The sequence below is a fragment of the Thermobia domestica genome, chromosome 1 (genome assembly GCF_964235325.1).
Source record: "Thermobia domestica chromosome 1, izTheDome1.hap1.1, whole genome shotgun sequence".
Lineage (NCBI taxonomy): Eukaryota > Metazoa > Arthropoda > Insecta > Zygentoma > Lepismatidae > Thermobia > Thermobia domestica.
Genome location: NC_137454.1, coordinates 227967702 through 227981000, shown reverse-complemented (window position 1 = coordinate 227981000; position 13299 = coordinate 227967702). Strand labels below are relative to the sequence as shown.

Here is a 13299-nt window from a genome sequence, read left to right as displayed (position 1 = left end):
ATTGGAAATAGTATGACAGAAAAGAGCAGTATCAGAAAGTGAGTAAAGATAAACCGCCTTATTCAGAGTCGTTTCGACGTATGATTAGCGTCATAGTAAACTACTGACTACTGCAGGAGACTTATGTTAGTCCAACTCTTTAGTATTTACACTTGGTCGATTTAGTCGCACGGCTAAATCGACTCGCTGCATTTGCGACTAAATCGAAGCAACTAGACCGAATGAGATCGATGGATGTGTTCAATTGTTTCAACCGAAATTGAATGCTGCTTGTCGACTCGCTCTCCTCTGGTCGATTCGAAATCGACTGGCAATTTTAAAGATGTCCAAGCAAAAAGTAATTGGTACAATTTGCGGTGTTATAGCAGAAGAAAATAGAATCGACCACAGAAAATAGAACGTCTTTCAATTCATTTGCTAGTCGATTAGTCGCTTTCGATCAACAAGCGATTAAGTTGAAGTCCTGTTTACACGGTCGATTAAGTTGAAAGTGACGTCAATTCAACTGAATCGAACGCAAATCGACTAAATGTAAACGCTCCATAACGCCCAAAGAGTTTTACAAAGCAAGACTACGAGTTGAAACGTGAGCAGTTGCATTGACCTCTCCCAATGACGACAGAATGGTGATAACTGTGGTGATAATGTCAAAGTTGACTACCCACCATAGCGGCCAACACATACAGTCATGAAACTGATAGGAAGAAGTGTATTTTTTGAAACAAATTACTAATCCTGTAAGTTTTATAGCCCTTCTTGCCTCTTTATCTTACTCCTGGCAAAAGAAAATAACTTCTCCGCAAGAATAGATAAATATTTAAAGAAACAAAAGTTTGTGATTTTAACGACTACAAAGAGGTTGAGAAACTAGATGTTTTATAAATTGTTTTTAATCAAATAAAATTGCTTGTTTAGTTTGGCTACACAAAATAAAAGTAATTCGTGACCATTCGAAAAATCTATAAGGGGAAAACTTTATACTTGCCAGGGATGAAAATTTTCTTCTTCAGTTGGGGTAACTATTGGCAGGGAGAAATTCTTGGCATCCTTCCGACAATTCGCACACGTTATATTGGTTTTTATTGTATTAATGCATTAACTAATTACCACATTTAGAAATTCCAGCATCCTAATTTTTCAACATTGTAACAAGTTAGGGGCATTATAGACAGGTCCTTTCAGTTAAGAAAAGTTTTTAATGTTACAATTATTTTCGCAGTTCTTGCTTAGCTTCAACTATCGTCAATTACCCGTTTCGCTGTGTTAAAATAAGAAACATTCATAATATGTTCCGTTAGTCAGTCACTTTACTATATATTACTGAAGCACTCTCTAATATCGGTCTTTTCGATCATTTTTATATTTTGACACCTTCCATAAGTTGCAGGGCTGAATTTGGATTTAAACGGCACTGGAAGTCGTCTGTTTATCTCAGCGACCCCGAAAACTGTGGATTCGGAACTAATATCGGTAATTTTCGAACATTTATATATATATACCCTTCCCTTCCCTAAGTTGCACCGTCAAAGGAAATGATAAAAACTTTCCCAGGCCCGAATCTCATTTATGTTGAAACTTTGATCGAAATCTGTCGTGTGGTTCAAGAGTTATTAAATCACAAACATAGTCAATTTCATTTTTATTTATATATTTAGTTTCCTTTCACGAAGAGAAAAATCGAGTTTATTTAGAAGGAAAATCTGTAGACTCTACCTACATGCGGCTTTCTGGTGCTCTCCTGACACGGTAGAACTGCAATCTGTGTTATGGTGCAGATTTTCTGCAATGCGTTGGAAAAGGAAACGATTTTTTTTTTTTTTTTTAGTTTAACGACCCAAGGTTATATTCTTCAAGCTGAAAGAGCGAATGATTTTTAAAAAATAAATAATTTGAAACTAATTTCATCTTATTCTTCCATCCGAAATCGAAGCTGGGACCACGAGCACCAAAAGCACACGTGCTTGCTACTAGATCACCCGGGAGATCGCACTGTGTTGAAGCAAAGTCAGCCCAGTTGTTGCATAAGTATGCCTTACCTTTCTACTAAGTTCCGTAAAAAAAAAAAAAAAAAAAAAAAAAAAAAAAAAAAAAAAAAAACCTCTAAGTACTTCTACGTATTCAGTTACCTTCCACGTATGTTTATTTCTAATCAGAAGGAAGATCTAGATCGTGCACAAGAATAATATTGTGTAATGTCAAACAAACCAAATAATGTTTATAAGTTATATAAGCATGATCATCTTGCACGTGCCAACGGAGAACTCACATAATTTCCGTTTATTTGCAACTGCTCAGATTAGTCTTGGTTAAGCAACAAACCTGTATGTAGTCTGGTGCAGAAAATCTTGTGTGTGATACACGATCCTGCTAAATTTTGTCTCTCCGGATTTCATAGACTAAGAATTTACTTTTTAAGATGAAACAGGTGAATTGAGTCCTTGCTCGTTCTTCAGAGAGGTAATTGAGTCTCATGTGCAGATGTATCGTCTGTTAATAGGCTTAAATTCTTCGTTGCTTTGTGGGAGGGATGTCAGTATGTATACATATGTAAATGATTCTACAAATTAATTTTGTGATAACTCCAATTCGATTTTTAGATCATTTTCGACATTTCAAAAAAAAAAAAAAAAGAAAAAAAGAAAGAAAGAAAAAAAGAAAAGAAACAAAAAAGAAAAAGAAATTATACACAATTTTTTTACGTAGCTAGAAAATACAATCAATTTACAAAAGTTTTGAAGAAGTTACCTTAACCCATTATTACAGAAATTTGTGAGCACTTATATTCTAAAACATAGCATGTAAATAGAATCTTATAGCAGATACGAGTAGTACGCTTATTAAAACTACAGTGGAAGCTTGTAGCAACTCTAAGGTTGTTTATGTGTCTTGAAACGCATGACAAGAAACGGAAAAACCGAAAGAAACTTTAAAACTAATATAAATAGCTCTATCAAAAAGTGTTTCGATAGCACACAGCTGTATATTTCTACAGGAACATGTAGACCTAAGAGAAATTGAAGAAAGACTTTCAAAATTTCACGTTCATATACTAATTTAGAAAGTTATAATTGTCCTTTCTATATTAGCTGCGTTAATGAACATTTTTTTAAAGGTATTACGAACAGGTTAAGTTTGATTGGATACACAGGGTTAACACAAGCGTTCCTACTATAGTTTTACTGCATATCTATAAGCATTTACACTGAAGAAAGTGTGGAGACAGGACCATTTGCTTAGTAATTTATCTTCTTACATAAAACAGACGGCAGGAACAATGGGCCTAGATATTTCCCTGGGTGGGCCATAGGTCTCCCTCAAACACTGAAGAGGATAATGAATATATTAAATGTTCAATAAAATATCACAACTGCTAATGATAATGAAGGTAATGTTGATAAGCTTTACTTTAGGGATGGGGTGTGAAGGATGTGCGAAGGAGACAAAGTAATGCTTATTCTCAGATTTGTCTTAACATGCAGAACAAAATATCATTTATAGTTACTTGTGACAAAACACTTGGTGCCTATTAAAAAAAATCCCAGAACACAAATTTTGTTTTAAAATTGCTCGTTGGAAGTGAAATACTATACCGAGGTATACTAATGCTCCCTTTTTCCCCGAGCAACAAACAAACAATTTAGTTCCTGCTGCATATGAAATGATTGTTTTGGTTGTTTGGTGTTAAACGTCCCTTTTCAGCATCGAGGCTAAAAGGGACGTGAACCTATAGTTTAATATGGATCCGGTCCATACAGGCTCCCATCGGAAATCGAACCTAGTCTTCCGCGCTGAAGGCATGTAGACCCTACGCTTACCATGTTTACATATATAGGTTATGTACACACATTTAGTACTGCCCATAAATTCTGTCTCTCACCCGTAAGCTCGTATATACAAAAATAGTAAGGATAAAGAAATGAAATATATCACTTTAAAATTATTCAAAGTAGCCGTCCCTATTCTTAATACAAAGTAGCAAACAGACAGGTCACATATTTATGAAATCACGCACCATTTGAAGAGAGAATCGCTTCACAGTTTGAACAAGGGATTGTTTTAGAGATTGGAGTGATGTTTAGTAGAGGCCAACCTCTCGAATTCCCCCACAAGCATAGCGAAAAGCGTATTGTTTACTTTTAAAGAGATTATTATAAAAGGGCTTAATTACATTGTATAACAGAACTTACTGATACCCTTTGTCGTTGTTTTCACCGGTTCTTTACGAAATGGGTGCCTGTAACTCTTTCATAATTTACTCTCTACCATACCATCACCAAAGTCTCATGATGGCCTCTTCAAATCATGCGAGCAATTTGAAAAGCATCTTCAGAGTTTTGCGCAAAAATCCTATCACTGTTTAACTGTTGCAAGGAATCGAGAATATCTTTTCTCTATGAATAGGCTCTTACAATGGAGGTTCGTAGGATACTGAACCAAGTCCTTTGATTTTTTCTTTTGTCTTGTGTATCTTGAACTTGAAATTGCAAACTGCCCTGTTGTACGATGATCGGTACGCATTACAAGACTATCGTGAATAAGATATGACTTGGTTTTGAGAATATTTTAATCTTTTTGACCACGATTTTTTTTTTTTTATTTCGCATAAGATCTCGAGAAATTCTGGCCTTGATGGCGTTAATGATCTGTGAAATTTACACAATATGTGGTCTGCCAGACCTTGGTTTACCGTATTTGTGTTAACTGAATTGAATCTTGCAATAGTGTTGATGACAGTTTTCTCAAGATTCTGAATGCCGTTGGTGGATCATGGTCAGCTTTGTACGCAGCAATAATCGTTATTCTATTTTCATTTGGTCCTCGCCACATTTGATTTATTGGTGCTTTTGAATACTTTTCACTTGTATAGTGAAGTTGAATATCAATACTCCTAGACGGAATAATATGGCAGTACTAATATCAATTTTGCCTCAAAGTTAGTTCTCTGCATCGTCCCCTAATTCATCCTATTCTATTCTATAGTCTACGGAATCAAGCCGATAGGCACACAAATGCAGAGAACTCAAAAAACAGCTAAGAAGTAGCAGTGTCGAAGTATACATCACGTGAAGGAATTTAATTTAGTTTTTGGTAAACCAGACTCCGTAAAAAGTTAAATTTTACCAAGCGTAGGTTTAAACATAACCCGCCTTATGCAGTCGTTTTAACGTATGATTAGCGTCATACTAAAGACCTGACTACTGTAGGAAACATGTTAGTCGAACCTTTTAGTATGGCACTAATAACGTGACGGAATGACTGCATAAGGCCCAACATTTTTAACTCAAATTAAGTAAAATATAGGCTACTACCTACGTACAAAATAAATGAGTATTTGTTAATAGAAAATATTTGAGTCTTTAGATTTGTTGTGTAAAAAATCATATCGTTTCATTTTAGACTTGTACTAGTAGAATACCTGTTCTTCGCACGGAAAGAATATGTTTTATTTTGGACATAAAAGGCCGAATTTGTATTTAATCGGCATCGGAAGTGTCACTGTTCGCCTCAGCGACCCCTAACTAAAACTATGGATTTGACACTAATATCGCTCATTTTCGATCATTTTTAAATATCTCACCCCATCCCCCTATCCTAAGTTGCACTGTCAAAGTGAAATGATAAAAACTATCCCAGGTCCAAACCTCATCTATGCTGAAAATTTGATCGAGCTCGGTCAGGTGGTTCAAGAGATTATAGGAAAAATGGAATGAAATGAAAATAAATCAATTCTTTCAAATTAACGTCCCACGTTTATGCTCTTTAGGCTAAGAGAGACCAATGATTAAGGCAAGTGAATGATGACGATGGAAGAATTAGTGGAACGAGGTTGTGGAAGGAAACCGGAGTACCCCTAGAAAACTCACGGACACGATGTTCTAAAGATATTGTGGCTCCCGAATACACGGACAGAGGGGGCAAAATATATATATATATAAAGGTGTTTTCTTTTTTATATATATATATATAATCTATATATATATATATATATATATATATATATATATATATATATATATATATATATATATATATATATATATATATATATATATATATAAAGAAAAATTCTGTACTTTTCGATCCGAAGATGAACGGTTGAGGGTGTGAGGCCATCCGGCTATTGCAACCGGTAACTATTTAACCACTGCGAAGCTTAGTTTCATGTATTTATCCTAGTAACAGTCACTGAAAACATATAAGGAAATCTATATAAGGCTATTGCTGTTTAAATTCTTAACTAAAACTGAAATACATTATTATATTTTCCACTTACCTTTAAGGAAGCTACACCTAATATATAACTACTTTGGTACAAATTCTGAACACTACTGTCAGAATCTCTGGTAAAACTATAGTGAAGCAGACAAGCACTAGACATAAATATGTCAGAAAAGCATACAGAACAATGATAATACATTAAGCATTTTCCCTCAGGAAAATATTTGTTCCTATAAACGCACAGATTGCATGGAAAGCAAAACGACGCATGGAGGTATGAAATTTTCCTGAGACACTGTCACAAGGTGTTGCCAGACATATTATTTTATTATTTAACATAGCGTGTTAACTAGATACTAAGTGGTTTAAAATTTAAAAGCTGAGAAACGCAAGTAATTATACTATACAATGTTAATGATCGCCCAACATATTATGTAAGAATACTTATGTTCCGTCCGTGTAATGACATGTAAACATTATATATTGAAACATGACCTTTCTCTAATTACACGGTTCCAAGCATTTAACGTACCATAATAATAAGAAAAAAAAAGACAAGGGCACCTTATTCTTCTTAATAAGTAATCAGAAATAACATAAAATTTATACTTTTTATCTATTTGAAACACTTAAGAATAAAAATATTACAGTAGTAAAAATACTAAAGAAAAGCAGTTATATAAATGTAAAATGTCTTTAAAATTATATTCTTTAAACGAAAATACCTGTATTTGTCTTAGTATGTTGTACATATTCTTTAAAAATTAGTAATGGTTTATGAAATATTTCAACTAATTCGAATACCAAGATATTTACGTAATTCGTTCTTAATGGTGATAGTCAGGCGAGACATTTCTCTTTTTTTTTCTTCTCGTTTTTTTGTGACTTTTTATAATGTCACTGTTTGCTTTTAAAAATTAAAAGCAAAAAAGTCCTTTTTCACCTCATGTGTGTAGTCTTAATTAACATTCATATTCAGCACTAAAGTTTCTGTAATATCAGACTTCTAATATTTATTAGAATGCTTTGGAGAAGTTTATGTATTCGTTATGCTAATCTGTGAATAGAGTACATACATTTGTGTTAAATCGAAGTATAATTCAATAGTATTTGAATTATACATTAAAATTATACATTAACACAAACATTACAATTTAGAAAGTTAATATCATCTACCCAGGCCCGTAGCCAGCCCAAAAATTTAGGGTGAGGGGCGGTAGAAGTTAGGGGGGACCGACCCAATAATATTATACTTCATCACCATATTATAGTTCATTTGCAAGCCTACCCTGAAACTTTATGGGGGCCAGCCAAAGTTTAGGGGGGACGGGCCCCCTTGCCCCCCCGTGGATACCGGGAATCGGACTAGGAACGCCACAGGCGCACGCACTAGACCACCAGGGAGAGCGCAATATATATATATATATATATATATATATATATATATATATATATATATATATATATATATATATAATATTGGCTCTATAGACCGTGGTGCAAGTTAGTTGTAAACCTGGGGCCTCCAAAATGTTCCCAACCGGGCCCGCACCACCTAAGGCCGGCCCTGATTTGAGGATATCAAAGAAATTAAAAAAAAAAACAGTGTATTCGAAGAAATTATTACACAAGTTACAAATCTCTCGCAGGACTTTACAGTTCGTCTAGTTATAAGGAATTATTTCAGATTGCTTCATGACAAGCTTTTATGTATAAGTCAAAACAAGGGAGGAAGGCAAATTAAGCAATTAGTTTACGTTTTAGTAGCTCACAATAGGGGGGGGGGCCGGTAGTTAAAGTGTTTGTTTACCTTTTGTATTGTTTTACCTTTAGGAATATACTTTTCATGGAAATATCCCTGATGTCTCGTTAAGTTATTTGATATGTTTTATGTCAAATCTAACTCGAAAATTAAAATAAGTTTTATGTCCACTCACAGTAGAGGGAAAATATATTTGACGAACAGTATCACTGGCACGTACAAATTTCATACCAAGGTTGTTCGGGCGCTAATAACAACAGAGGCAAACATATTTTACGAGATGGAATCATATCATATTCCATCATCTCAATGTAAATGAATCGGTTGCTCATAGGACAGATAACAGTTCCTGTCGCTAATAGGACTGTCGCTTCTGGGACTAATTCGTCTAAACTTCAAGTATTTAGCTTGAGTGGTTTATCCTGGGGGTTGCTCAATGAATCATTCAGTCAATCAGTCAGAAGTTCTTATTATATATAAAGAGATTATATCGTCCATTTTGAGACAAAAGTGTATCTCATTTTCTTAACTTTCCCGGGAAACAAGTTTAAAGATTTTCTCATTATTTATTCTATCGTTTTCTTTTAAAATTTAGTTTGATCTCCTTCATTTCAGATATTTAACTTACGAAATCAAATTAAATTTTAACAAAACACGATAGAACACATTATGAGCAAAAGTTTAAACTTGTCTCCTGGAAAAGTTAAGAAAAAGAGATACGCCCCTTTGTCTCGAGAGGGACGATATGGTACAAAGACCCGAACGTACAGCGAGATATTGAAGATGAAATAAAAGTAAGTGGGTTAAAGAAATGAAGAATGAATTCATGAAAACACTTCTGAACGTGAGAAATAAATAATTAATACTATTCTGATAACCAGAGTTGATAAGGTGTCAACAACTTTTGAATAATATTTAATCCGTATTTAGGTTTTCTTTAATTCACATAACAACTGTTAGGTTAGGTTCTCGCTAATTTATTATCTCCTGAGATAGTTTACAACCATATCCCTCATAACATACGAGCGCCCAATGCCTCCATATATTTCTTGCCTTCAGCTATTTATTGTCACTTTTACACATAACTTACACGACTCCTTACTTCACTTCTATCAATCATTTCTCATTTCTGCTAATTCTCTTTTATCTAATTCTCCTCTACATCTAACTTCCTTCAAGTTCCATTTACTATTCACCAATTAACTAAACTTCAATCTGTCTAAACCAAGGATATTATAAATAGAGGATCTGCCCATATGTATCTTCATCCTATTAAATCGATGAAGCCAAAAAACAACCGAGCATCGGCACATCTGATTGGCTACTCTCGTTTCTGTCATCGTCTGGTTGGCTACTCTCGTTTGCGCCATGATTGTTGGCTCAAAATATTGCGATCCTATTGGGCGGAGTGGGCAGGGAAAGGGTGGCGAAACTGTGACGTATAACTTCAAGATTTTGTTGTAAGGGCGGATCCTCTATTTTATAAGATCCTTGGTCTAAACTCAAAATCAGTAACTGTTTTAAACCACATCAAAAACTCTCGTCCTCCTTTTCTTCTTCTGGCTAGTAACCTAACTTCCTACACTAATTTCCTACTACTAACAAGAGTATATACCTATTTATTAAAATAAAAATAAGGTGTAACAGTTTCAATAACGTAACGTTACCTTCATCAGACGTAAATTGTTAAAACTGTAGCGCTTTATTTTAATTTTAATAAATAGGTATATACCTTGGTCAGAAAAGTATTAATTACACTAGTTAACAAATTTAAACTTTTTGTTTGTTACATGAGAAAAATCACCTGATCTTAAAGGAACTTTTTGCGCTGAATTCGAATATGCACTCGGTTTCTCTCCATCACGTACAGTTTTCCCGTAACAGAGGGATTTTCGGGAAATTCCCTCAAAAATTTCCCTTTTTCAGCTATTTTATTCCCCTAGCTCCTGTCCCCTTACATAAAGTAACATAGAAATTATACCTAAGTATACCTTGATTTATATTTAATAAACCCTAAAAGTTTCGTAAAAATCGCTTTGTTCTTTCTAGAGAAATAAATATATTTGTATGTATACTGTGTGCACTGTTTATTGCACCTGATAGTAATGCTTTCAGATCTCCTGAATTGGGGTAAAAACGATTTGCTTTATTACTACAAACACAGACATAAAAATGAATATTTACAATAGTCAACAACACACTTGTATTGCTCTCTGTAAATTAGAAATGTGTATAAAAATAGAATGTACTTCCAACGTATATTTTTTAAACGTACAGTATATGTATATCTTAATACATATATATACAATTCTCCAAGTTTTTTCGTTTTGTTCATGAAATGGTTATCAATATTTGTTATCAAATGTAACAGAATGCAAAAGAATGAAAGAATGGAATACAGACTCATTGTTGACAACAATGAAATAATGCAGTCTGAATTTTCCACTACGGTATCGTTTCCCCCCTCCCCCCGCGCATTTCTTTCTTTCTTGTGTTCTTGACACCTGGTGAGGGAGTTTTGTACATTTTTATATTGACGTGTGGTTTAACACTACTTCACTTTCAAAGTTGTCTTTGCTGCTAAGAGTGCTTTCATGTTTGATCTTAACGGCATTATACCCAACTAAGACCAGAAGTTTAGTTTGTGATCAGTACAATGGCGTCAAAAGGACGGCGTTCGTGTGTTAACTCACCAAATAGTTTTTCTTATGTGTGTGGCCAGTTTGTAGTTAAAGGACAGTGTAGATCCATTACGCCATCGGTGAAACTAGCATATTATATATATTTCGGATGTCGTGTGGGGGATCAGGACAAAACTTGGGCACCCAACATAATTTGTGCGTCGTGCTACGTCACTTTACTTGCATGGGCCAAAGGGAAACGGAGGTTCATGAAATTTGCTGTACCAATGGTGTGGAGAGAACCCACCAACCATCTGGATGATTGTTATTTTTGTCTCACAGTAGTTAAGGGACATTCTAAAAAAAGCAAATAAACAATAAGTTATCCCAGCGTTAAATCCGCAATTAGACCTATTCCGCACGGGGATGAACTTCCACTTCCCGAGCCCCCTACCAACTGGGAAGAGATATGGCCAAAAGACTCTGATGATGATCATGACCTTGATGAACCATCGACATCAACATGTACATCCAAGAATCCAACGTTCATCCCTGACTGTGTTCGCGAGCTACATTTCATCCGGCAATGTGAACTTAATGACCTAGTCCGTGATTTGCCCCTGACAAAACAAGAGGCGGAACTTCTGGGATCAAGGCTTCAGCAGTGGAACTTATTGGATGCAGAAACGAACATATCAGTGTACAGGAAAAGGCATGTTCAATTTTCAAGCTATTTCTCAATGCAAGATAATGTCTGCGTATGTACGGATATAAATGGGTTGATGGCGGAGCTAGGAATTCCTTACGTTCCAGAAGAATGGAGGTTATTTATCGACGCGTCAAAGGTCAGCCTTAAAGCTATCCTTTTACATAATGGAAATAAAAAACCTTCTATACCACTTGCGCACTCAGTGAAGATTAAGGAATCCTATGACACCATGTCAACTTTGCTAAATCTTATAAATTACAAGGACCATTGTTGGCAAATATGTTGTGATCTCAAGGTAGTTGGTATTTTATTAGGACTGCAGTGCGGTTACACGAAGTACCAATGTTTTTTATGTTTATGGGATAGCCGAGCTGATGACAAACATTATGAAGTGAAGGAATGGAACCTAGAGTGAATTACGTACCTGGAGAATGCAACGTCAAATACGCTCCTTTGGTAGATCCTAATAAGATATTACTACCTCCACTTCATATCAAGTTAGGACTTATGAAAAACTTTGTCAAAGCCATGGACACATCTGGTGAAGGTTTCAAGTATTTGCGAGATAAGTTCCCTAACCTGAGTGATGCTAAGATTTCAACGGGAGTGTTTATTGGTCCCCAAATTAGGAAATTAATGCTTGATGATAGCTTTGACAGCAAGTTAAACAGTGCTGAGCTAGCTGCCTGGACAGCATTTAAGTGTGTTGTGCACAACTTTCTGGGCAATAACAAAGCTGAGAGTTACACAGAAATCGTACAGGAATGATACAGAAATACAAAGAGTTGGGTTGTAGGATGTCTTTAAAAATCCACTTTTTGCACTCCCACCTCAGCTTCTTTCCTGCTAACCTAGGTGCTCTCAGCGACGAACAGGGGGAAAGATTCCACCAAGATATAATGGCAATGGAGAAAAGGTACCAGGGACGATGGGATCCTTCAATGATGGGGGACTATTGTTGGGGTCTTGTTAGAGAATGCAACATTTCTTACAAAAGAAGGAAGTAGTGTAAGTTTTTGTAACCCAATGGAAGTTTCATATATTGTGATAGTTTTGATTGTCTTTTCATGACCTTTTGGTACATTTGTATTATTGTTTATTGTAAATTGTCACAGTTGTAAAGTATATTGTATTATATTTTATATATGTGTTTGTGGTAATAAAGCAAAACGTTTTACCTCAACTTAAGAGATCTGAAAGCATTACTATAAGGTGCAATAAACAGTACACACAGTATACATACAAACATATTTATTTCTCTAGAAAGAATAAAGCGATAATTACGAAACTTGGAGGGTTTGTTAAATATAAATCAAAGTATACTTAGGTATAATTTCTATGTTAGTATATGCAAGGGGACAAGATCTTGGGGTGTAAAATAAACGAAAAGGGAAATTTTTGAGGGATTTTCCCGAAAATCCCTCTGTTAGGGAAAATCGTACGTGATGGAGAAAAACCGAGTGCATATTCGAATTCAGCGCAAATAGTTCCTTTAAGAACAGGTATTTCCTTTTATGTAACAAAACCTTTGTTAACTAGTGTTATTTATGTAGTAGTTCCAGAGTCAAGATGGATGGAGTTACATGAGAAATAAGAAAGCAACTGGACAGTACTGAGTTAGACAAGAATTTAGAGAAAATAGGGACAATGAAACGAAAACATGACTGAATACTTTTTAAATACCGTGAAGAGACGACTGTATACTACTAATGTCTAACCTTTTTGCTGCTGGTTAGACATTATTAATACGGAAGTGGACCGTAATAAGATTTCTGAAAGGTTTTGTAGACCAAAGCTTATTATTTGGTCTACTTTTTTAAGACACTGAAATATACAACTGGAAGTAATATACTCACATATGCTATCATACCATCGCAACAAGTGATACATTCCACATTCCAGTTCCAAAATATTTTTTTCATGCATGGGGCGATCAATATTTAAACCGGAAGCAGTAGATTAAAATAGAGAGATTAGAGCTGCGATTG

The 13299-nt window shown here is 35.0% G+C and overlaps 1 protein-coding gene across 2 annotated transcripts in view; it reads right to left on the bottom strand.

Moving 5' to 3' along the window:
- LOC145667138 (phospholipase B1, membrane-associated-like) overlaps window positions 1-13299 on the bottom strand; it is a 165267-nt gene that overhangs the window by 98087 nt on the left and 53881 nt on the right. Inside the window, exon 1 of one of the 2 annotated variants that reach the window (XM_081734884.1) lies at window positions 6275-6342. The exons of the other annotated variant lie outside the window; for it this stretch is intronic. The gene's annotated coding sequence lies outside the window, so the exon portion shown is untranslated. Of the gene's footprint in view, window positions 1-6274; window positions 6343-13299 lie in introns of those variants that run through there. 2 annotated transcript variants of the gene reach the window in all.